Source organism: Malus domestica, chromosome 10, assembly GCF_042453785.1.
Source record: "Malus domestica chromosome 10, GDT2T_hap1".
Lineage (NCBI taxonomy): Eukaryota > Viridiplantae > Streptophyta > Magnoliopsida > Rosales > Rosaceae > Malus > Malus domestica.
Window position 1 is genome coordinate 29,162,710 of NC_091670.1, and position 27,004 is coordinate 29,189,713.

General features: G+C 41.1%; 1 pseudogene; it reads left to right on the top strand.

Moving 5' to 3' along the window:
* Positions 1-26,608, top strand: LOC139188662 (pyruvate kinase, cytosolic isozyme-like; annotated as a pseudogene).
* Positions 26,609-27,004: the final 396 nt, after the last annotated feature.

Here is a 27,004-nt window from a genome sequence, read left to right on the forward strand (position 1 = left end):
ATGGAAGCAAAGCCTCCACCAATTAACGGTCACCACCACTCTCATCATGCCATTACCTCTAAACCCAACGCAAAACCACAACTCCACCCTACAACTCAAGCCGCCAACATCGAGAAAAATGTCATAGATGTTGCTGAAATGGTATAGACTGCCATGATGCGGCCACTACAATCATCACTATCTACAAAGAAGAACTGAAATCTTTACGAGAGCGAATGAGGAAATGACATGAGCAGAAACAAGCTCCTTGAAACCCTATCTGAATTTTAACATTCTTTTAGGAGATTGTCCTCCTAATGTAATTTCAATATGGGTCCATTTTTGATCCAATTCAATACCTGTTTGATCATGGGGTTCCATATTATATAATGTATGTTTGAAATTTAGATTTGGAGACAACTAATATTAATGTTGATCATGATATCCCAGTTGGTGGGTTTTGAATATAACCTATGTTTGAGAAATTAACTGGAACTTAACGGATATGACTTTTTAAAAAGGTTGGGTACTTGTTTGGAATGTTTGAAAAGGTTGAGACTAGTTTGAAATAACACTAAAAGGTTGAGGTGTTTAAGGTACTTAATCCTATTTTGAATTATAGTATGTTTATAGAATTGCTTGGTTGACTTTTCCAGTGGTACCTAAACTAAAAATATGGAATAGGATTCTCTTCGATCCTAATCTCCCTCTCCTTACCTCATCTCATCTTTGAACGGTTATGATTAAACCACATTAACATTTTATGTTGACTTCTTTATAGAGAGAGAAAGACAAAAGAAAGTGCATAAGAGAAGGAAAGGGAAGGGGGGAGAATTAGGAGGGGAGAAAATTCTACTCCCTCGAATATATCACCTCATTGTATGCAAAAGAAAAAAAACATCGCCTTGTCATGACTTTCATTCCCAAGAAAACCTTTCTTGCGAAACCCTATATAAACCCTTTGCGCTTTAACCTTTTTCTCCTATGAAGTTTGTATGTAGATTGTTGTGAGTTTGTGAACATAACAATGGAGAAGGTACTTGAATCTGTGGGGTAGAAACAACCGTAGAATGAGATTGTGTGCACGTTAGGACTGTCTTCCCGATCTGTGGAGATGTGTGAGAAACTCCTGAGGGCCTGGATGAATGCGGCTCGCTTCAAATTCTCGCACGGTACTCATGATTACCACCAAGAAACTCTTGACAATCTCAGGACCGCTATGAACAACATGGAATTCGCTGTGCTGTTGTGCTGGATACTAAGGGTCCCAATATTTGAATAGGGAAACCTATATACCTTAAACAGGGCAAAGATATTATCGTCACCACTGACTATATCATTCGTTGACAATAGCATGTTCTCTACGAGCTACAAGAGGTTGGCTATGGATGTGAAACCGGATACTGAAGTCTTCCTGGAGTGATTGTTGGTCTGCCAACCTTATCAGAGAAAGACAAGATTGATATCTTGGAGTGGGGAGTTCCGAATGGGATTGACATCATTGCGCTCTCTTTTGTACGCAAAGGTTCAGACCTAGTTGAGGTCCGAAAAGTGTTGGGGAAGCATGCAAAGAACATAATGCTCATGTCCCAGGCAGGGCAGGCCCTATGGGGTGCCAGACGTGTGACCGCACGAAGCCCTCGATTTTCAGGGCCCCCTAATGTTTGGGATAAAATCTGAACTTTGGGCCAGAGAGAAAGTCGGCCCAAACCCAAGGCCCAGAGGAAAACTTAGGAAGCAGGAAAGAGGCTTTTGGCTGGGCACAAGTTACAAAGGCCACCTGCTTACCTGCTCAAAGACCACAGGGGGTAGGCTATTCAGTCACTACATAGCCCAATAAAGTACTTTATTGGTGGCATTCATGTAAAAAAGCTAGTGAGTCATCACCAAACCGCATTCGGGCACCGCTATTGCTACAGGAACCCAAGCTGAAGTCGTCTATAAAAGGAGGAAGAGAAGACAGAATTAAGGACACTCAATCAAACAAACAAAAGCCAAAACTCTGCTCAAGCCAGATTTGCCTTCAACGAAGCTGTAGTCAGCACAAGCCTTCATCCCATTCGGGATAAACCTTCCCAAACCCTTGTAATAGCTCTGCTACCTTGTTCATGGTGGTATCGATTCATTTTGTATCCTCTTCTCCCCCGTCAACCCCTCTAAAAGCTTTCAGACCTCTGACAGAGCCACAAAGATAGATTTTGTAAGAAGTTCAGCCTTGGCCGATAAGGTTCAAACTTACCCGACTATCTTTGCTCTGTCTTTGTCTTTTCTTTCTTTCAAAAGCACAATAACATGTTATATATATTCCCAGTTATATACAAGTTATTTCTAGCAAAGTCATAATGAAAATGAGTCTTCAGCACTTGAATCCGATCTGAATCGCGTCAGATGTCAAATCAGATCTAAGTCTTAAGCCCGCGGGCATGTAATTTAAAGATCAGTAAAGTCCTTGGCCTCAAGGCATAAAAAAAGAACTTTATGTGGACTCAACCCATCCACGACAATCCTTGATAAGCGAGAAGTCCAAAGTTACTTGGGGCGCAAGTAATCAATCTATTTCTCCGTTTTGTTGCTATTATATCTTGATTCGTAGAAAAGGCTTAAGCATGGAGTGAATTCTGATAGAAAGCCTCAAGGCCTACACCTAAGGCCCCACGAAGGCATCTATTTAGCTTCATTTCATGTTGCGGTCTAGTTGGTCCGAGTATAAGGATTAACTCTGATGGGAAGCCTCAAGGCCTATACCTAAGGCCCTACAAAGGCACTCATTTGGGTTCGTCCTACCTCTTGGATTCAGATAATCAAAGGTATAATAGTAATAAGACTCTGGCAACCATAAAAGACCAAATATGATACATCCAAGCGCTAGTTTAGTTTGACAGGAAGCCTCAAGGCCTATACCTAAGGCCCCACAAAGGCACCTGTTATATCTAACTTGGTTTCTCGGGCGTATACATATTCAATCAAAGCTTAACACCCATTCAACATCTGCCATACTGAAGATGGCAGTGGCACGCCTGAGCACGACAAAGTTAATCTTGATTGTGAGCCTTAAGGCCTACACCTAAGGCCCCACAAAGGCACCATTTCAAATTAACTCTGTCCTTCTCTTTCAGAACTGCCCGACGAGCCTTGCCCGAAGTGTGTCTTGCCCGACCAAGATCTGCCCGACAAAGGCTTGCCCGAGCGAGCCCGAGAAGAAAGCAGAAGTACGACAGATACCCTCAACCGACGCCATTCTCCCAGGGGAGCTGTGTGCTCGTCCGCCAGGAGATTCCTGCGACGAACATAGTTTTGGCACGCCCGGTGGGATTAGAAACAGCTACACTTCTAAGATCTTACATGTCCAAAAAGAGAAGCTATAAACTTGCCAAAAAAGAAGCCAAGAAGGATCTTTTCCAGATGACAGAACAATCAGAAAATCCTTTATCCCCATCCGGACAGGTGGTCTCAGGTAGTTCGACTGCATCTGAGAAATCACAGGGGAAAGGGATTAATGAAGAACTGCAAGCTACAATGATCCAAGTGTTGAAAAGCATGGAAAGAATTTCCTTGGAAACTAAGGGAGAAGTAAGCAGACTCTGCATGCTTACAGGAAATCTACAAAGGAGGCTGGATTTGGAGTTCTCTGCTCCAAAGGGTGCTCAAGAAAGTGGAATGAGTCCAGTTGTTATAAGAAGTGAGCCAATCATTTCTTTGTTTCCACTACTAGAAGAAGAAAAGGATAGGGGAAAGAAGAAGGTGATACCTGAAGGAAGTCAAGCAGTGATGGAGTCAGCTTCAGAAAAGGAGTTTCCCAGCTTCCCATTATTATCATTTAATAATAGGAGGCAGAGCGAACAAGAAAGAATGAAGTTTGGACTGCCAGCCACGGCTGGAGAAACTAGCGGGAAAGAAACAACCACTACTACGTCAGATAAACCTCTACCTTATAGGCCACCCCCGATGGTCAACAAAGGTGGAGGATCTAACTGGAGAAAATCTGAAACCAGGAGGGAAGCAAACGCGGGCAATGACCGGAGTCCGAAGATTGAGTCAGCTATCCATGGTCAGAATGATAATTTAGCTACTCAGCAACTAAGAGAAGAATTGGCTGAGTTAAGAAGAACGGTGATTCAAAACGCCCAGCCTCGAGTTCGTCCAGTATTCAGGGTTACCTACCAGAAGCCATATCCTGAATATATCGATGAGTTAAATCCATTCCCTCTTAATTTCAAGATGCCCGCATTCCCGACTTTCACAGGGGAAGATAGCAGTGTGTCCTCCAGAGATCATATTTTCAAATTTTCTAATCACTGTGTGGCGTATGAGGACAATCCAAACTACAAATTGAGGTTGTTTGGAAATTCACTAGCAGGATTGGCATCTCAATGGTATTCTCTATTACCCCCCAATTCCATTGCTAACTGGGGGCAAATGAAGATGGCTTTCCATGAACAGTTCTACAGGATAGAGCCAGAGCTCACCATTAATGATCTGGTAGAAGTGAAACAATATGATCATGAGTCCACTGAAGATTTTATGATGAGGTTCAGGAGGACAAGGATGAGATGTCAGTTCCCTGTCAACCAGGCACAACTCATATCCATTGCTCAAAGGGCTTTAAAATTACCTTTGAGAAAGAGGTTCTATGATGCACAGTTTAATGAGCTACAAGAGTTGGTGATTGCTGCTACTAAGTATGAGAGGCTGTTACAGGAGGAACAGCAGGTAAAACATACTTCCAAAACTCCTCCGTTCTACAAAAATAAAGCTACTATTCACCATGTAGAGGTAGGGGAAGCCGGACCCGAATGCAAAGATGATCATGAGGAGAAGAGTATAGATGTGTGTGCTGCTGAGATGACCACACCCTTCAAGCCATTGACGATCAAAGGGTTAGTCCAACCAGTCAAGGACCAGAAGATCGTGATGAATGATGGTGGGTTCGTACCCATGAAACCCCCAAAGTATCAAAGTTATTCTTTCGATCTAACCAAGGCGCCAGAAATCTATGAAGAACTTGTGCGGGCAAGAGTCATTTTGCCCGACAGCACCAAAAAGATGCCCAAGCCCGAGGAACTCAGGGGGAAGAAGTATTGTAAGTTGCATTATACCTTCAACCACTCTATAGTCAATTGTGTCCAGTTTAGGGACTGGGTACAGGATCTTATAGTGAAGGGGAAGTTACTACTCGATTCACCTCAGGCTAGTATGTTGGTGGATACTAACCCTTTCCCCGAAGCTCCTATTAGCATGATCGACCTCGTTTTCAAGGAGTCGGGGTTATCAACAGAGTAAAATGCCATTGAAAGGACCCGGGAGCATGGGCTAAGATTGCCAACAATAAAGATGGAGGAGAAAAGCAGGTAGGCAAGGGGGCATAGAGTTGCCTGAGGCCTATCCAAATGGAGCAGAACAGGAGGAATGCTACATATCCATTCTAAAACAAAAAGAGATTACAAAGTAATTCTATTCCAAAAACTTTACATCTTCACATAAGGTGATTATTCTAGAATGGTATGTTCGCATGATGGTAAAAATTCTATTTGGTTCAGCCAAGACAGTATGGCTGTTTACAAGTTCAGACTTGGTTTGCTCTAACTCTGAAGTCGCTTTTTCCACCCCTTCGATCTGTTGCTCAAGGTTATCCAGAAGAGTTGTTTGCTCCGCCTTAAGGATCATCAGTTGTCTCTCCAACTTCTGAATTTCAGAAGAAACAACTTCAATCCGTTCTTTGGTCTGCATACTCTCTTCCATTAGCCGACTAACTTGGGTAGAGGAGCTCGATTCTCTCTCTATGAAGCATTTTACCCGGTTAACCAGCCGGTCTGCTCTCTGATGTTGCTCCCTGAGGGCCCTCAAGTTTTCAAAGAAAGAAAGGAAAGAATCATACTGAGGCTTAGATAAGCGATCGTTTTTAAAGAACTCAGTAATAACTCTCTCGAGGTCACAGAGAGCCTTGAGGCTAAATGATGCAGTGAATTCTTTCTTTGCCCATGTTTGAAAGATTTGTTGCTGCTCCGAAGACATAGATTTTGTTGAAGCCTGCTTTGAAGACTTCAACCGCGTCTCAAGTCGCCCGAGTGCTTCGAAGAGTTTGGGCAACTTGGCAGGATCAGAGGAGGAAGGAGAAGGGTCCGGCATAACAGTTTCTTCTGGTGAGATAATGCCTATGGAAGGAGCAATTTCTATTTGTTCAATCGGTTCATCTCTAGACAGGGAGGTGTCAACATCTCCAGAGGAAGAAGGAGGTTGAAAGCACATTGGGTTACGGGCCATTGGAGGAGGGGAAGTTTCTTTCGGGGAAACTCGCTACAAAACTTCAGGATCAGGACAAGATGAATTATACACAAGTCAAAACAAAAGAGGCTTTGGAGAGAAGAAAGTTACCTGACTTAACCCCGGGGTTTTACCAGAGAATGCACTAACTCCTTGTCGAGGTGAAGATTTTTCACCACCAACGACAAATGGGAAAGTTGTGCCTGAACCTGTGCCTACATCCTGGTTGTATCCAAAGAAAGTAGTGATGATCAGCAAAAGGTCACCAGAGGAAGAAACAAGAAGAAAATATTCCAGCACCTGAGGTTGATCTTGAGGAGAAGGAGGTTCATCGACCGTCTGGCGAGTAAGCACCTGCGAAATAGTTGTGTCTAAAGCTACAGGGATCTCAGGAACTATGGGTTCTTTATCCAAGGCCACTGACGGGGAAAGGGGTTCATATCCCGAAGATGGCTGCAAAGAACATGGATAGGAGTTACTTGGGTAGCAATGTGCAAAGTTGAAATGAAAAGAAAGAGTAACTCACCAAAGTATCATCCTCATCCACAAAATGCAACATGATTCCTGTGGAATGATCAAATTGAGAAGAAGGGGTTGCATCTAGGGCAGGTTGCGGAGAAAGACTTTCTTTCCTTGTAGCCTAAGCCAAATTATTCAAAATTCAGAAAGGTTTGAAAATAAGAAAGTATAAAGATAGAAGTCATACCTCTTTAAGCGTAGCAGCCCTTCGTGTTTCCTTCTTAGAAGCAAGGGTTGACCTTTTAGAAGCTTGAGGTCCTGTTGAGTGATAAAGGGATAATCAGATAAGGGAGAATGGTAGCCATTTGATCCAGAAGAGGATAGACTCACTGGAAGATTGTTCTGTCTCTTTACCCGCTTCAGAAACAAGAGCAGATGAGGCTATTGGTTTAGGAGGCACGGTGACTCTTGCCCGCTTACTCTTTCGGGTAAGAATTGGTCGTGTGGTTGCTGAAGGAAGTGCCGGATCAAAGATTATGGTTTTAGTTATGGCCACCCTCTTTCGTTTAGATGCTCTGGTCGTATCTTTGGCTATTCCTTTAATTGTTTCTTCAGCTCCTGAATCCCCAAGAGATTCTGAGACGTCTGTCCCTTCCCCGGCTTCCCGCATTTCAGCTTCTGCTGCAGCACCATGAAGAACTGCGGCATCAGCAGAATCATTCTCTGATTCGATGGCTTCGGATTCAGTATCAACTGAAGCTGCAGAAACAGGTAAGAGTGAGGAAAGTAAACAACAAGGAAAGCAAAATCGGATGGGAAGAAAGTCACCTATTAGGAGTAATCGGTTTTTCTCTTGGATCATATCTTTCCAATTTGCAAGCTCGCCCGAGCTAGGATATGATTTAAGAGAAAGCTGGCTGAAAATACGATCGTGGTTCACTTTCAAATCTCCTCCGTATTTTCTAGTCCACCTTTCCTCCCACCAAGAGGAAAACAGCGAGGTACATTCGAAATTAAGAACAACGGAATGTCGGGCTGCTTGGCTCATCACGTCCAAGCTACGGCGGGCAGCTCGAAATATTGCTTCAGAAGGAGTCTGTAACCGAAATGAAGTGCCACAATGGATGGAGTCGAAGAATGGGACAGGTATGGATTGCCTAAATCCTAACTGCCTGCTGCAGAAGTTAGGATGATACACCTCCAAGCCTCGATCATACCGATTTCCCCGGACCCCCCAGGCCAAGTCTCTTGACTGAATACAGCTGATAAACTTTTCCCTGCAGAAGGGAGCAGCATCCTCACCAGGGGCATCTTGGAAGGCTTGGTCAGAAAACCAAGGATATCTCCTCAAGACCGATGCACCCCATTCCAAGTCTGACCGAGTCCTGCAGACTCGGAAAAAGTAGAAGCATGCAAAGGTGGAATGATCTACAGGAGGAGCTTCAGCCAGGATTCGGGCAGGAGCCACACCCTCTGGAAACTCTAGATTGATAGCCCGAAATTCTGGAAAATACCATTGTAGCCAAATCTGTATCATCCAGATGGGGCCGTTCAAATTGGTCTCAAAGGGCTCATCCCGGGTCATGTCAAAAAGAAGGTGATAGAGATGGGAGAGAAGGAATGGACCTGTGGCAACGTCATCAAAATTGTGAAGAACCTCTACCAAGGGGATCCATTCTACCCGTACCCCCTTGGATTTATTGGGGAAGACGTGCTTGTTAAGCCAGTAAAGAAGAAAGTACATATGCTCTTGATCTTTGTCGGCTTGAGGAGAGCCTGCCCCGAAGTTCTTCTTGACAAAAGGGATGAATCCTTTAAAGGAGGTCCCATAACTTTTGAAAGTAACTGAGTTATAGCTAAGAGGAAGGAAGTAGGTGGAAGAACTTGAGCCCCCGGTGGTAGAGGATGGAATCCAATCTTGAGTAACATCTATCACCCTGCCCGATGGCCTCAACCCGAAGACTTGGGCCATATCAAGAATGGTGGGAGACATGGGACCCATACGGAAATCGAAGGTGTTTGTGCCCGTATTCCAAAAGAGGAGGGCAGAAGCAAGCAATTCGGGCTTAGGGGTTCCAATTCGTCAATCCACTGGGCCCAGGCAAGATCATTCATCAAGGGAAAGCCTCGACGATGAAAAGACCACTTAGAAGAAGAAATGCCCGAGTCGGCCAAATAAGGATTTGGGGTAAACCAGTTTCCCCTAGGCATATTACTTTCTACTACTGAGGGAACCCGAGAAATCCAGGCAGGACCCAAAGATTGAACCCCATGCATCTCAAAGAAGAGTTCAGAATGCAGACCTGCTCGCGGACGATGCAGCCCGTTGAGCAGACGGCGTAGAGTGGCAATTCCTTCACCAGACTCGTAGGAAGGTAGGGTTTGGCCGGATCCTGAGGCCATTTAATGAAGGCCGTGGGGAAGAAAAACAAGGAGAACGGTAAAGATGCAACCTCGTCGGACAACGAGAAAGAAATGATGGAAGAATTGGGAAGTTTTGTTGTGTCAGAGAAGGTTTTCTTTTTACGAAACACAGAGAACAGAGAAGTTCACTCACAAGGGTTCTAAGAGTTCTAAGGGTTTAAAGCAGGGGTCTCTTTCAATTAATATTGGCGCTTGGGATCCCAAACTTAACATCAATTGAAGGGGGCACTGTTTGGGATAAAATCTGAACTTTGGGCCAGAGAGAAAGTCGGCCCAAACCCAAGGCCCAGAGGAAAACTTAGGAAGCAGGAAAGAGGCTTTTGGCTGGGCACAAGTTACAAAGGCCACCTGCTTACCTGCTCAAAGACCACATGGGGTAGGCTATTCAGTCACTACATAGCCCAATAAAGTACTTTATTGGTGGCATTCATGTAAAAAAGCTAGTGAGTCATCACCAAACCGCATTCGGGCACCGCTATTGCTACAGGAACCCAAGCTGAAGTCGTCTATAAAAGGAGGAAGAGAAGACAGAATTAAGGACACTCAATCAAACAAACAAAAGCCAAAACTCTGCTCAAGCCAGATTTGCCTTCAACGAAGCTGTAGTCAGCACAAGCCTTCATCCCATTCGGGATAAACCTTCCCAAACCCTTGTAATAGCTCTGCTACCTTGTTCATGGTGGTATCGATTCATTTTGTATCCTCTTCTCCCCCGTCAACCCCTCTAAAAGCTTTCAGACCTCTGACAGAGCCACAAAGATAGATTTTGTAAGAAGTTCAGCCTTGGCCGATAAGGTTCAAACTTACCCGACTATCTTTGCTCTGTCTTTGTCTTTTCTTTCTTTCAAAAGCACAATAACATGTTATATATATTCCCAGTTATATACAAGTTATTTCTAGCAAAGTCATAATGAAAATGAGTCTTCAGCACTTGAATCCGATCTGAATCGCGTCAGAGGTCAAATCAGATCTAAGTCTTAAGCCCGCGGGCATGTAATTTAAAGATCAGTAAAGTCCTTGGCCTCAAGGCATAAAAAAAGAACTCTATGTGGACTCAACCCATCCACGACAATCCTTGATAAGCGAGAAGTCCGAAGTTACTTGGGGCGCAAGTAATCAATCTATTTCTCCATTTTGTTGCTATTATATCTTGATTCGTAGAAAATGCTTAAGCATGGAGTGAATTCTGATAGAAAGCCTCAAGGCCTACACCTAAGGCCCCACGAAGGCATCTATTTAGCTTCATTTCATGTTGCGGTCTAGTTGGTCCGAGTATAAGGATTAACTCTGATGGGAAGCCTCAAGGCCTATACCTAAGGCCCTACAAAGGCACTCATTTGGGTTCGTCCTACCTCTTGGATTCAGATAATCAAAGGTATAATAGTAATAAGACTCTGGCAACCATAAAAGACCACATATGATACATCCAAGCGCTAGTTTAGTTTGACAGGAAGCCTCAAGGCCTATACCTAAGGCCCCACAAAGGCACCTGTTATATCTAACTTGGTTTCTCGGGCGTATACATATTCAATCAAAGCTTAACACCCATTCAACATCTGCCATACTGAAGATGGCAGTGGCACGCCTGAGCATGACAAAGTTAATCTTGATTGTGAGCCTTAAGGCCCACACCTAAGGCCCCACAAAGGCACCCTTTCAAATTAACTCTGTCCTTCTCTTTCAGAACTGCCCGACGAGCCTTGCCCGAAGTGTGTCTTGCCCGACCAAGATCTGCCCGACAAAGGCTTGCCCGAGCGAGCCCGAGAAGAAAGCAGAAGTACAACAGATACCCTCAACCGACGCCATTCTCCCAGGGGAGCTGTGTGCTCGTCCGCCAGGAGATTCCTGCGACGAACACCTAAATTTTCATAACCTTTATTTTGTACTACATATAGAAAGAGTGTTTACAAGGCTCACAATGTTGTCTTCGGGGAGTTTTCAAGTGCTTGTCCTAACAGATAATTATGCATGGTTTTGACTCCCTATGGAACCATGTTGGGCATTTTTGAGCTATATTAATTTTCTCACTTATTTTCTTATTTTTTAATATTTGTAGTTTAATTTCTCTTATTATAAAAGATAACTTTTGATAATAAATCTATAATTAGGAATATCATAATTTATTAAAATCCTCAAAAGTCTGAAGATATAATCTTTAAAAGTCCCCATCTCTACATATGACATCATTTAATCGAATACATGTCATTCTTTTATTTTTTGGTCACTATTTAAGGATCATCTAATTTTCATTCTATTTGAAGACTATTTAGCCATCCATATATAAAAAGAAAGGGTAAATTACACAAAACTATATCAACTATGGGTCGAACCACAATCTCATACCTCATATTTTAAACATTGCAATGTGATGCGAAATATATAAGCACACAAATTAAACCCTCTTTTTATCAATTGAAGTAAAGAATGTAAGTAGGGATCGTTCTTGGCCGGGGATTAGGAGGGATTGCCAAATCACTTGAAAACTGACTCAAAACGTAAAAACAAAGTTTAAAACACTAAACTAGACTCAAAGAATGCAAAACTAAACTATAAAACACCAAAACAAACCAAAAGACTCAAAACAGCAAACAAACACTCAAAACTGCCTTAAAAACACTTTCTAGGCAGTTTTGAACACCTAACACTAAATTGGACGAAATTGGGTTATAACTTGACTCAAGACCCTTAAAAACACAAACTAAATTAATTTCTAACTAATCTAACACTTTAAAATAAATGGGGAATTGGTTTTGACAAAAATTGAAAACAAAAACAAAACTTGTAAATTGAACAGATTCTAAAACGAATTTGATAAAAGTGAATGGATGGAAAGCTAGCTAAGGGGTTCTTCTCCACACATGTCACACTTGCATACAAAACGATTTCCAATTGCTTCTCAATAAACCATGAATTCCCAACACCCCAAGTTAATTAGATACGCTTAAATTAACTTTCAGATTTCCCTTAAGTCAATGAATTGGATGGAAAAAGCGCATCGCAACCAAATTATTCCTCAAAAGTTCTCTACATGAAAGCGCATAATAGAGATACAATTAAAGATCATTACGTTCAATGGAAATTATAAGTATTGACGAGGCACTCGTAACTATGAAAGCGCATGATATTTATGCTAAGAATTTACTTAACACGATTGTGATCAACAACCTTTACTACTTGTGAATATAAGTTCATAACGATTATGTGAAATTCCCTTATATCCTAGCATCAAACTTATGCATGAAAATTAAGCGTGCACTCTCAACCAACACACACAAATCAATTTTAATTCATGTAGATAAGCAAATTGAATTCACAACTTATGAAACGCAATTAGAAGTAATCAAATCATATAGCAAGCATAAACATGGTTTCGAATCCCCCCTAGCCAAGGGGGGTTTAGTTCCTCATACGCACAAAGCAAAGATACATAAATTTAAACATTGAAATCCAAATAAAGAGAACACCTAAAACGTTCCAACTTCGCAACATGATTGCCTTCTTCCTCCTTGCTGCGGCATAAAGACTTTGGACAGGTTTTGGGTGGTATTTGTATGGGGGAATGGATATGGAATGGTATGAGAGTGTTTAGGATGGATGGGTGGTGCGGCAAGGGGTTGTTTTTGGCAAAAATTTGGGAGAATGGTGATGGAAGGCTGCGGCAAAGGAGAGGGTAGATTTCTGGCGTGAATTGTTGTGTATGAGAGGTGGTAATTCAGCCAAGAGGTGAATGAGAGTATATATAGGCACTTAAAACCTAGGGTAATCAGATATGGACTTGGATAACCCAAATCCACAAGGAAAAAGGCCTAGAAATCAGAATTAAAAGGGGAAAAAGTCCACAAGGTGCGACAGGTATGGATAGGGTGAGATAGGGCTTCTAGAAACCCTTGCAAGGCAAGGAAAACAAGTTCTAGAAAGGGGATAGGTGCGGCAGATTTAGGGAATGTGGTTAGGGCTTCTAGAAAGCCCAAAACCAAGAGAAAATAAGGCCTAGCCCACGACATTGATAAGAAAATGTTCTAGAACCTTTCTTTGTGTCTTCCAACGCTTAGGAACCTTCTAATTTTGCTTAAACTTAAGGCCATTTAGATTTAGGAAAGATCAACCCAAAATAGCAACTTCTAGGCTTAACTTTCCTACTTCAAGTAGGAAACCTTGTTTGAGTAGGAATCTTCATTCTTCTAGGAATCCATCTTCAACTAGGAATCCCTCGTTGATTAGGAATCCTTCTTCAATTAGGACTCATTCGTTGATTAGGAATCCTTCTTCAATTAGGACTCCTTCTTGGACTAGGAATCCTTCTTGGACTAGGAATCCTTAAATCTTCAAATCTTCAATTTCGTCCAAACCTTTTGTTCCAAGCATGTGCTATTCACTCTAAGCTCACTTTTGCTCCAAAAAGCTCCAATTTGCATCTTTTTATGTAATATGTCCTTAAAACCTGAAAACACATGAAAATAGCTTAAAAGACTACTTAAATTAAGAAAACATAACGAAAATGCATAAGAACTAGCTAACTAAGGCGCATAAATATGCTCCTATCAAATTCCCCCACACTTAGCTTTTGCTAGTCCTCGAGCAAAACAAAGAAACAAGAGAAAAACGAAACGAAACAAAATAATCAAAACATAACCTAAACCTTCCAACGTTTGCCTCAGGGATTTCCAATGCACATGACATATTAAAAATCATCATTCCCACAAATTTTAGTCATCTTCACACTTAAGCACATACTTAACCATAGTCACCAAGTACTAGTTCACATTTAACCAATTAAAACATGATTTGAACGTAGTAACATGGAATTTGCTCAATTCCTTACTAGATATGCACTCAATTTTCACACAGAGTTTCTTACTACACACCCTATACTACTTATATGTGAGAAGATTGATGTAGACATAAAAACGAATGCTCACATATATATATATATATATATAACAAAGAAAGCATTTTCTGGAGTTAATAAGCATTTAGATATGATCTCATGAATGGAATGCTACTACTTAGATGCGAGAACCAGTGACACCATATGCTCATACCAATTCTAAACTCCACAAATTGAAATACACAACACTCAAGATTAAAGTCAAGGGTTGTAACGGGGCTTGGGGTATTGGTTAACAAAGAACGGATAGGGATAACAAAGGTTCTTTAAGCAATAGCAAGCAAAGCAATGAAATCGAAACTTAGAATTCACTTTAGAGTGCAGAAATTAACTTTTAAACACAAGGGAAGATTCATGCAATACTTAGGGTCGAATTCAATGTTTTGGACCCTTTCTTCAACAATCAACACTTAAGAGCTCATCTCCACATCGTTTTCAACTCTTTTTCATATTTTTCACAACTTTTTTTTTTCTTTCTATTTTCCACGAAATTTCTTCTTTTTTTTTTCTAACCCGTGCCACATGAAAGACTTAGGCACTCACATACATCCCTTCCCCCACACTTGTTTTCTGCAATACATTGATCAAAAGGAATTCATCTTGAGTCGTGCTTTACTATGCTTTAAGAACAAGGGTATGGATGGTCCTAATCTAGGCTAGGTGAGGATAATGTGGGTTAACAAACAATATAGGCTAAACAAGGCTCAATGGGGTTAAAACCTACAAAACATATGAACATGGGGGACACGGCAATTTGGCTTAAGTGGTGGTCACTACACAACTTCATCTTGAATATGTGTTATGCAAATCAATAGCATGCTTTGAATGAAATGGGCATGAGTTCTAGTGTTTGGAACTAAATGATGAATGGCATTCTAAGTAGTAACCAAGCAAAGAATAATGAGATCATGCAACGACTTTAGAAAACAACAATGCACAGATTATTAACTTTCCAAATAAACGTTTAGGCTCAAGTCTCACAAGGTTGTAGCGTTAGTTTGAGTTCCTTCCTTCAAGCATGTTACAAAAACTAATTGTTTTCTTTATGATTACATGTGAATTCATAAGTTATAACCACAACCAAGCATAAACCAAAGAGTAAATCAAACTTTCATCCATGTTTACAACTCTTTTTAACAGTCATGCAATTAAAAACCGAATCCTCATCATTGTGTTGGAAGGTACCCTAAGACACAAACAAACACACAAAACAACTTTAAAACGACTCTTTTTGGTTTTTTTCAAAACATTTTTTTCAATTTTTTTCTGGGATTTTCGGATTTTTATGTAAAACACACTAAAATGCATCAAAACAACCTAAAACACCTAAAAACAGCAAGGAACAACATTGGAAGTTATGGGTGATAAAACCCTACGAATTTGCATCAAAACACTTTGGTTACCCCCCCACACTTAAATTAAGCATTGTCCTCAATGTTTCAAGCATAAACTAACACAAATAACAAATAAACAAACAAACCGCAACTAACATACTAAACATGGCAGAAACTAAATAAACAACAAAGAGAAGGGTTTAGGAACGCAAATCTGGAATTGGAGTGATTCCTTGGTCTTCCTTTGTTGCATGCATGGGTTGCCTCCCAAGTAGCGCTTTCTTTAACGTCGTACAGCCGGACGAAGCACCAATTCACTCCCCAATGGAGTCCACGGCATGCAAGGGGATGTCATCCACGGCATGCTTCATAAAGTTGTCATAGTATGGCTTCAATCGGTGCCCATTCACCTTGAATTCTTGTCCATTTTTCATGCTTTGGATTTGGACTGCACCATGCACAAAAACATTAGTAATAACAAACGGGCCAACCCACTTGGAACGTAACTTACCAGGAAACAACTGAAGGCGGGAATTAAAGAGTAACTCTTTCTGCCCGATTGAGAATGATTTGTCACGAATCATCTTGTCATGAAAAGCCTTGGTCTTCTCCTTGTAAATCCGAGCGTTCTCATATGCTTCATATATAATCTCGTCAAGCTCATTTAATTGGAGGTTCCTATGTACTCCAGCGGCATCAATATCCATGTTAAAGGTCTTGACCGCCCAAAATGCCTTGTGCTCAAGCTCCACGGGCAGATGGCATGGCTTACCATAGATAAGCCGAAAAGGTGACATGCCAAGAGGAGTTTTATAGGCCGTTCGATAAGCCCACAGTGCATCATCCAAGCGCATGCTCCAATCCTTTCTTGTTGGACCCACGGTCTTCTCTAGGATTTGCTTGATCGCTCGGTTCGAAACCTCAGCTTGGCCTTTTGTTTGAGGATGGTAAGGTGTAGAAACCTTATGGGTGACGTTGTACTTCCTTAACAATGCCTCAATGGTGCGGTTACAAAAATGGGAACCGCCATCACTAATTAGAACTCGAGGCATCCCAAACCTAGCAAAAATGTTAGTTTTCACGAAATCTGCAACCACCTTAGAATCGTTAGTACGGTGGCTTTTGCTTCCACCCATTTCGAGACATAATCCACAGCGAGTAATATGTAAAGGAACCCATGCGATGAAGGAAAAGGACCCATAAAATCGATGCCCCAAACATCAAAAATTTCAACAGGAAGTATGACATTTTGCGGCATTTGATCCTTTGCCCCAATATTACCTATTCGTTGGCAACGATCACAAGACATGCAAAAGGTTCTAGCATCTTTAAATAGAGTTGACCAATAAAAACCACATTCTAAAACCTTAAGGGCAGTGCGTTGTCTCCCAAAGTGTCCCCCACATGCATAAGTGTGACAGAAAGTTAAAATTGAATTAAACTCCATATCATGCACACACTTACGTACAATCTGATCCAAACAATATTTCCACAAGTATGGATCATCCCAAACATAAAATTTAGCATCCTTTTTTAATTTATCACGTTGGTTTCTGTTTAGGGTGTTTGGAACGTGTTTTGACACCAAAAAATTCACCAAGTCGGCATACCAAGGCTCACTTACCTTAATGGACAGCAATTGTTCATCGGGGAATGTCTCGGCAATAGGTAGGGCCTCCTCATTATGCACCATTCGACTTAGGTGGTCAGCCACCACGTTCTCACTTCCCTTCTTGTCACGAATCTCAATATCGAACTCTTGAAGTAACAACATCCAACGAATTAGCCGTGGCTTGGCTTCCTTTTTAGCGAGCAAGTACTTCAAAGCTGCATGGTCAGTGAAAACAATTACTTTAGTACCAATTAGATATGATCTAAACTTATCTAAAGCAAAAACAACGACAATAAGTTCTTTTTCCGTAGTGGAATAGTTCAACTGCGCATCATTCAACGTCCGTGAGGCATAGTAGATGACATGCGGCCTCTTGTCCTTCCTTTATCCCAAAACAGCTCCTAACGCATAATCGGACGCCTCACACATAAGCTCGAAAGGTAGGCTCCAATCCGGTGGGACAATGATTGGTGCCGTGGTCAACAACTCCTTGAGTTGGTTGGATGATGCCGTGCATGCCTCATTGAACTCAAACGTCACATCTTTTTGTAGGAGTCGGCAAAGAGGTTGTGCCACCTTTGAGAAGAAACCTGCATGGCCAAGAAAAGAACGAACCTCTCTAACCGAAGTAGGAGAGGGTAAGTGACGCACAAGATCTATCTTTGACTTATCAACCTCAATACCATTTTCATAGATAATATGACCCAAAACTATGCCTTGTTTAACCATGAAATGACATTTTTCCCAATTAAGAACAAGGTTAGTTTCAACGCAACATTTTAAAATCAAGCTAAGATTATGCAAACAACCATCAAACGAATCACCAAAGACGCTAAAATCATCCATAAAAACCTCAATTATTTTCTCAACATAATCAGAAAATATGCTCATCATGCATCTTTGAAATGTGCAGGTGCATTACATAAACCAAAAGGCATGCGACGATAAGCAAATGTACCAAAAGGGCATGTAAAAGTGGTTTTTTCTTGGTCCTCGGGTGCTATGACAATTTGATTATAACCAGAATAACCATTCAGAAAACAATAAAAAGCGTAACCGGCTAACCTCTCAAGCATTTGATCAATGAATGGCAAGGGAAAGTGATCCTTCCTTGTAGTGGCGTTTAGCTTCCTATAGTCGATACACACTCTCCAACCGGTTTGAATGCGAGTAGGCACAAGTTCATTCTCTGCATTTGCTACCACCGTCACTCCGGATTTCTTCGGAACGCATTGAACGGGCGAAACCCACCTACTATCCGAGATTGGATAGATAACTCCACAATCTAAAAGCTTGATGACTTCTTTCTTCACAACTTCCATCATAGGAGGGTTGAGTCGGCGTTGGGCCTCTCGAGATGTTTTAGACCCCTCATCCAAAAGTATGCGATGCATGCAAGTTGTGGAGCTAATTCCTTTGATGTCGGCCAACGTCCATCCAATTGCTGTTTTGTACTCCTTTAGCACCCTCACTAACTTACCTTCTTTTTATGCCGTGAGTGAAGTGGAAATGATAACGGGCAACGTCTCATTCTCTCCCAAGTAAACGTACTTCAAGTGACTAGGTAATGGCTTAAGTTCAAGTGTAGGTGGTTGCACAACTGATGGAAGCATCTTATTAGCCGAAACTGAACTTAAAATTGGATCCAAAAACTTACCAGATTGTGATGGCAATGACTCAAAGGCAGCCACCATCTCAATGACTTCATCACTAGGGGGTACGGCACAAGAGTTTACATGCATGTCGTGGGTTCCCATGGTTGTTGCTTCAACGTTTTGCTTGTCCATTCCTCGTGCAATGACCAATTCAAGTGCATCGTCGTTCAATTTGTCAAAATGGTCCTGCGCCAAAGAGTCAATTACATCAAAAGCAAAACATGAATGATTCTCACTAGGATACTTCATAGAATCAGAAAGATTGAAATTAATAACTTCCCCATCAAACTCCATCGTCAATGTTCCATTAAACACATCAATCTTTGTCCGAGCCGTTTTCATGAATGGCCTTCCAAGGAGGATGGGCAATGAAGGGGCATGGTCTGACTCGTCCATCTCAAGCACGTAGAAATCCGCCAGAAAGATCAAATGATTAACCTGCACTAAAACATCTTCCAAAACTCCCTTTGGATAGGCATTAGATCTATCGGCTAATTGTATAATCACACCATCATTTTTCAACTCTCCTAGGTTCATTGATGCATAAATCAAATATGGCATGACATTTATGGATGCACCTAAATCTAACATGGCAGATTCAAACCTAGTATTACCAATGACACAAGGAATTGTAAAACTAACCGGATCTTTGCATTTAGGAGGTAGTTTGCGTTGCAAGATGGCTGAGACATTTTCACTTACCTTTACAACCTCCTTGATCGAAATCCTCTTCCTAGTGGCGCAAAGTTCTTTCAAAAATTTAGCATACCTTGGTACTTGCTTAATTGCATCCAAAAAGAGGGATATTGACTTGAACTTTCCTAAATGTCTCTAGAATGTCCTTTTCAGCTTCCTCTTTCTTTGTTTGCTTGAATCTACTAGGAAAAGGGACATTCAAAGGAAAATCATTAGTAGGAATGGAATTGGACACGTTCTTACCTTTATTGGACAAATTGGATGGCTTAGGAGCCATGGGAACTTGCGGCAAAGGAACTTCCTTCCTTGCCGTGGGCATGCTTTGCTCCTCCTCTTCAATTTACAATTCTTCCACCTTGTTTGGGGCTGATTTAGATGGTTGGGGTGTTGTTCCCACTTGTTTCCCACTTCGCAACATGATTGCCTTGGCAGATTCAAAGCCTCCATTCGGATTCACAACGGTTGAGCTAGGGAACTTGCCTTGCTCTCGGAATTGGCCCACAAACTCCACGATCTGCCCTACTTGCTTCTCCAACTCGTCCACCTTCTTGTCTTTAATTTGCATACTCTGCGCCATAGAAGTTAGTAATTGAAAAATTTGATCATTATCAATGGACGAACCTGATTTGTTTTGGGCAGGTGGTGCTTGGGGTTGAGTTGGTGCAAACGGCTTTTGATAGAAACCCGGGGGTTGTTGCCTAAATGTGCTTTGTTGTTGGCCTTGTTGGGGTTCTCGCCATTTGAAATTTGGATGATCCCTCCATCCCAGATTGTATGTATTAGAGAAGGGATCATTTCTTTGTTGGTATGGTTGCCCAAATCCCACGGCATTGAGGGTCTCCCACCCTCCATTCTCTATCAATTGTGGGCACTTGTTCGTAAGGTGTCCTTGCATGGAGCACACGCCACAAGCACTTACATTTTGTACTTTTGGTCCTTCCACAACCTGAGAAAGAAGAGTAGTAAGGTTAGCCATTTGATTTTGAAGTTCGGATATGGCACTTACCTCATTCACTTGGTGTTGCCGTGGGGTACTCTTTTGTCCAACACCTTCGTATTGTTGAGCGTTCAACGCTCGATTAGCTATCAATGTCTTTGCAGCCGTGGGGGTCTTGTCCACCAAAGCTCCTCTCGCCGAGGCATCTAGCATTTGACATTCGATTGGTAGAAGCCCCTCGTAGAAGTATTGTAGAAGAAGCTCTTCCTTCATTTGATGATGTGGACAATAAGCAACAAGAGATTTAAAACGTTCATAATACGTAGGAAAAGACTCACCTTCATCTTATTGAATTCCACTTATCCTTTTTCGCAGGAGAATGACTCGAAAAGTTGGGAAAAACTTCTCCAAGAAAGCCCGTTTCATGCTCTCCCAAGATGTGACCGTTCCGGGAGCTAATTCATATAACCAATCTTTCACCTTTTCCATGAGAGAAAAGGGAAAGGCCTTCATCTTCAATATGCTCCCGTCAACATTGATTGGAGTCATGCTTGAACACACCACCTCGAACTCTTTCAAGTGCTTGTTAGAATCCTCCATGGACAACCCATGGTACTTTGGAATGTGGTGTAGTAAACTTGACTTCAACTTGAATTCCTCGGTCTTTCCTTGGGCAGCCGCAGGATATTGAATACATAGAGGTGTGGCATTGTCCAATCCCGAAGTTGAAAGCTCCTTGATTGTACGATTGTCTTGTGCCATGGCTTCCTGTACTTCACCCACTCTTGCCTTGGGTTCCTCTTCCTCAAACTCAACTTCGGCTTCTGAGTTTGAACTTGATTCACTAGGTTCTGGATTCTTCCTTTTTCGTCTCAATTCTCGCTCGAAATCGTCGTCAAAGTCCAAGATGTGTTCGCGAATCGGATGAGAACTCCGAGTCATAAACTAGTACCTAAAACAAGAAACAAAAACAAAGTCAGAATCTGGAATTAATTAAAACAAACTGAAATAAAACAATCCAAGGGATTAGCAACTTTGCTAATCCCCGGCAACGGCGCCAAAAATTTGATGCGAAATATATAAGCACACAAATTAAACCCTTTTTTTATCAATTGTAGTAAAGAATGTAAGTAGGGATCGTTCTAGGCCGGAGATTAGGAGGGATTGCCAAATCACTTGAAAACTGACTCAAAACGTAAAAACAAAGTTTAAAATACTAAACTAGACTCAAAGAATGCAAAACTAAACTATAAAACACCAAAACAAACCAAAAGACTCAAAACAGCAAATAAACACTCAAAACTGCCTTAAAAACACTTTCTGGGCAATTTTGAACACCTAACACTAAATTGGACGAAATTGGGTTATAACTTGACTCAAGACCCTTAAAAACACAAACTAAATTAATTTCTAACTAATCTAACATTTTAAAATAAATGGGGAATTGGTTTTGACGAAAATTGAAAACAAAAACAAAACTTGTAAATTGAACAGATACTAAAACGAATTAGATAAAAGTGAATGGATGGAAAGCTAGCTAAGGGGTTCTTATCCACACATGTCACACTTGCATACAAAACGATTTCCAATTGCTTCTCAATAAACCATGAATTCCCAACACCCCAAGTTAATTAGATACGCTTAAATTAATTTCAGATTTCCCTTAAGTCAATGAATTGGATGGAAAAAGCGCATCGCAACCAAATTATTCCTCAAAAGTTCCCTACATGAAAGCGCATAATAGAGATACAATTAAAGATCATTACATTCAATGGAAATCATAAGTATTGACGAGGCACTCGTAACTATGAAAGCGCATGATACTTATGCCAAGAATTTACTTAACATGATTGTGATCAACAACCTTTACTACTTGTGAACATAAGTTCATAACGATTAGGTGAAATTCCCTTATATCCTAGCATCAAACTTATGCATGAAAATTAAGCGTGCACTCTCAACCAACACACACAAATAAGTTTTAATTCATGTAGATAAGCAAATTGAATTCACAACTTATGAAACGCAATTAGAAGTAATCAAATCATATAGCAAGCATAAACATGGTTTCGAATCCCCCCTAGCCAAGGGGGGTTTAGTTCCTCATACACACAAAGCAAAGATACATAAATTTAAACATTGAAATCCAAAGAAAGAGAACACCTAAACCGCTCCAACTTCGCAACATGATTGCCTTCTTCCTCCTTGCTGCGGCACAGAGACTTTGGACAGGTTTTGGGTGGTATTTGTATGGGGGAATGGATATGGAATGGTATGAGAGTGTTTAGGATGGATGGGTGGTACGGCAAGAGGTTGTTTTTGGCAGAAATTTGGGAGAATGGTGATGGAAGGCTGCGGCAAAGGAGAGGGCAGATTTCTGGCGTGAATTGTTGTGTATGAGAGGTGGTAATTCAGCCCAGGGGTGAATGAGAGTATATATATAGGCACTTAAAACCCTAGGGTAATCAGATATGGACTTGGATAACCCAAATCCACAAGGAAAAAGGCCTAGAAATCAGAATTAAAAGGGGAAAAGTCCACAAGGTGCGGCAGGTATGGATAGGGTGAGATAGGGCTTCTAGAAACCCTTGCAAGGCAAGGAAAACAAGTTCTAGAAAGGGGATAGGTGCGGCAGATTTAGGGAATGTGGTTAGGGCTTCTAGAAAGCCCAAAACCAAGAGAAAATAAGGCCTAGTCCACGGCATTGATAAGAAAATGTTCTAGAACCTTTCCTTGTGTCTTCCAACGCTTAGGAACCTTCTAATTTTGTTGAAACTTAAGGCCATTTAGATTTAGGAGAGATCAACCCAAAATAGCAACTTCTAGGCTTAACTTTCCTACTTCAAGTAGGAAACCTTGTTTGAGTAGGAATCTTCATTCTTCTAGGAATCCATCTTCAACTAGGAATCCCTCGTTGATTAGGAATCCTTCTTCAATTAGGACTCCTTCGTTGATTAGGAATCCTTCTTCAATTAGGACTCCTTCTTGGACTAGGAATCCTTCTTGGACTAGGAATCCTCAAATCTTCAAATCTTCAATTTCGTCCAAACCTTTTGTTCCAAGCATGTGCTATTCACTCTAAGCTCACTTTTGCTCCAAAAAGCTCTAATTCGCATCTTTTTATGTAATATGCCCTTAAAACCTGAAAACACATGAAAATAGCTTAAAAGACTAGTTAAACTAAGAAAACATAACGAAAATGCATAAAAACTAGCTAACTAAGGCGTATAAATATGCTCCTATCACAATGTCATACCTCAACTTATGAATTCGTTGCAATGTCAGACCTCCATTAAATTTTCTATCAGTTTGACTGTTAAATGATGACTTGGCAATAATAGGACTCACTCATCACCCATCTGAAAAAATTAAATAAGTGAAGAATTTTTTATCTGAAAAAATTAAAATTATTAAAAACCCTTTCTCTCTTCGTGTCTCTCTCCCTCTTTTCTCTCGTCACTTCTTGATGGCCGTCTGCGGCAAGTCCTCTGTCATGAAGGCCACCTGAACTCGAGATCTGGCTACCATATGAGCTTCCCACCGGCGATTCTTGGACCTAGCAATGATCGAGACTTTCCCAATCCTCGTCTATTTGTCGTCAAGGTTCTAAAGATCGGCAAGGGAGCTCTCGAGTGCATCGTGAGAATCTGAAGTGGCATAATCGCCATCGCTGTTACTGATGTGGTTAGCGCTGCTGGTGGAATCAAGGGCGCTAGGGATTTTGGAGTAGTGGGAGGCGTCGTTCTGGGGAGGGAGGAAGAACTCGATGGAGTCGGGGGATGAGATCTTTTCGGTGAGGTAGTCTGCACGTATTCTCTCTTTCCTTATCTCCTTCGTCTGCGTGTATTCTCCACCGATGCCCAGAAATCATTTTACCCATAACATCATGCGTTTAAATTAAAAATTAAATCTTAATTTTCTTCGGTAGAGAAATAGTCTAGTCTTTTGGTCCAATGTCATGAAAGTTTCATGGGATTTGAATCCCACTCCGGGAACTCGTAAATGTAAGATCCCACATCACCCAAGGATCTTGTAAGCCTTTTTATGTATATTCCCATCTCTACCTAGCACGAGGCCTTTTGGGAACTCACTGACTTTGGATTCCATCGGAACTCCGAAGTTAAGTGAGTTCGCGCGAGAGCAATCCCATGATGGGTGACCCACTGGGAAGTTCTCGTGTGAGTTCCCAGAAACAAAACCGTGAGGGCGTGGTCGGGGCCCAAAGCGGACAATATCGTGTTACGACAGAGTTGAGCCCGGGATGTAGTGGAGGTCCGGGCCAGGATGTGACAGTAAATATGTTAGCCTTTTAAGGGTTTGTAAATTTTGATTTGTGAGATTTGGGAATCGCGGCTTGCTTGTAATTGCCGAATCCACATTCAACGCAAGGTTTCAGGATAAAAAATTAGGTCTGCACTCTCTTGTGATTTTTCGACTTGGGTTTTGAATTTTTTTTTTCTGAGAAAAATTATATGCTCTGGTTTGTTTGGTTGCTCGTAAAATATGAGAGGCGGGTAACGATGGATTGGGGATGAAGGGGGAGGGAGGGTTGCAGCTGAGATAGTTGTTTTTTAAGTGATTTTAATTGTAAATAAAAAATTAATAATTTTTTATTAATTAATTAATTTTTTATTGCAATTGCCAAATGAGTGGGCTCTGCTCCTACCACGTCACCATTTAACAATCAAAATTGACAGAAAATTTAACGGTTGTCTAACTTTACAACGAATACATAAGTTGAGGTATGACATTGCAATGTTTAAAACATGAGGTATGAGATTATGGTTCGATTCATAGTTGAGGCAGTTTTGTGTAATTTACCCAAAAAGAAATTATAGTACAACTTTGCTCCCAACACTAAAGTGGAGGTGACCAAGTGATGCTCACCCCCATTAATTACCGTTAGATTAATTTGGTTTAATTGTTTTAAGACATGAATCTTGAAATTATCTAATCTAATGACAATCAACCGTGAGTGGGGGTTATAATCATTCTCAATTTAGGGCATGAGAAAAAACACAACAAAAAATTAACAGTTCACTGTAAGATGCTACAAATATCATAATCAATGATTTGCTTAACTAATTGATAATAAAGAGCGTGATTAGTTTTGATTATGATATATGTACCATATGGGAAAAGAATCCTCTCTGGATCCACTTTGTGAGATCGTAGGGATCCTTACATCCTAATAGTTTATCGTACATCGTGCGGCTAATTTTCGTCAGATACTATTTTTGTTTAATTTTAAATAAAAAAAATCAAATGATTTCTGACCGCACAATATACAAGAACGACTTTTTATATTTAAAATGTAAGGAGTTTCGAACCCAAAAACTTAGAGAATGCAGATAGGTATATAGCTACAAAACCATGCTTCTTTTTTATTTATTTTCTTTTGTGTTTATATCAAATTTATACATAAGAAAAAATATAAAAAATATATATATAAAAAAATATATATATAGCAACCAAAATTTAGACTATATAAGGGCCTCCATTTGAGTCTTGCACAGGCCTTCAAAATCTCAGGATCGGCCCTGATCCAAGTTTGAGAATCAAGAAGGGGCTGTGAATTTTGATGACATTCTTGCAAACTCGGACGTGTTTATGGTGGCTAGGGGTGACCTCGGAATGGAAATTCCAATTGAGAATATATTCTTAGCTCAGAAATTGATGATAGAGAAGGCAAATAGGCTAGGAAAGCCGGTGGTTATGGCTACTCAGATGATTGAATCGATGATCATTTCCCCTCGTCCCATGCACGCTGAAGCCACAGATGTTGCCAACGCTGTTCTTGATGGAACTCACTCCGTGATGCTCAGCGGAGAAACGGCAGTGGGAGCCTATCCTGAAATCGCAGTTCAAACCATGGCTGAAATCTCTGTTGCTGCAGAGGATTCTATAAATTACATGCAGCTTCTCAAGACAAAAATGGAAGCTGCACCCATGCCTATTTCTCCATTAGAGAGCTTGGCCTCCTCTGTAGTGCAGATGACGAATTGCATCAAGGCGGCGATGATTTTAGTGCTGCTGAAAGGAGGAAGCACGGCGAAGCTTGTGGCTAAGTACACGCCAAGCATTCCAATTTTGTCCGTGGTGGTTCCTGAGATAACACCACTTTTTGAGTGCTCATGCAGCAATGCAGCTCCGGCAAGGCAGGGCCTTGTTTACCAATCGAGGCATTCTGCCACTTCTCAGCTCAGCTCCCTATAGAGATTCTCATGCTGAGTCCCCAGAATAGAGCATACAGTTTGCAGTTCAGCAGGAAGGGCAAAGCGACTCTGCAAGCCCGGAGATGCAGTCGTGGCTTTACACAGCGCTAACGCAGATTTTGTTTGTGATATGAGGAGATCCTGTTAAAGTTTAGGTTGAAATTTACCTTTGATTTGCAGCATCCAATTTTGGTTTTGCTGTTTTGTTTTAGAGTTTAATTTGAGGTTAGAACAAATAAGATGATGTATTTATTTCATCTAATGAAGATAAATGTTAATTAGTGAGGTTTGAATATATGATTAATGCTTTGTTCTCAATTCAGGTACTCATGTAGCAATCTGACCAGGTAAACACCAGTGCAAAGAAACATTATATTTGAGTGATGCACAAAATTTTAGTTTACATATATAAGATTTTACAATGTGCACTCTCAAATGCATGTAGGGTGGCGGGCAACTATTAATGTCAATAATGTGCAAAGGTAAAAGTTAAATGTTCACCTATCAATGTAATAAACATCATATTGACAACCTCCAGAGTACA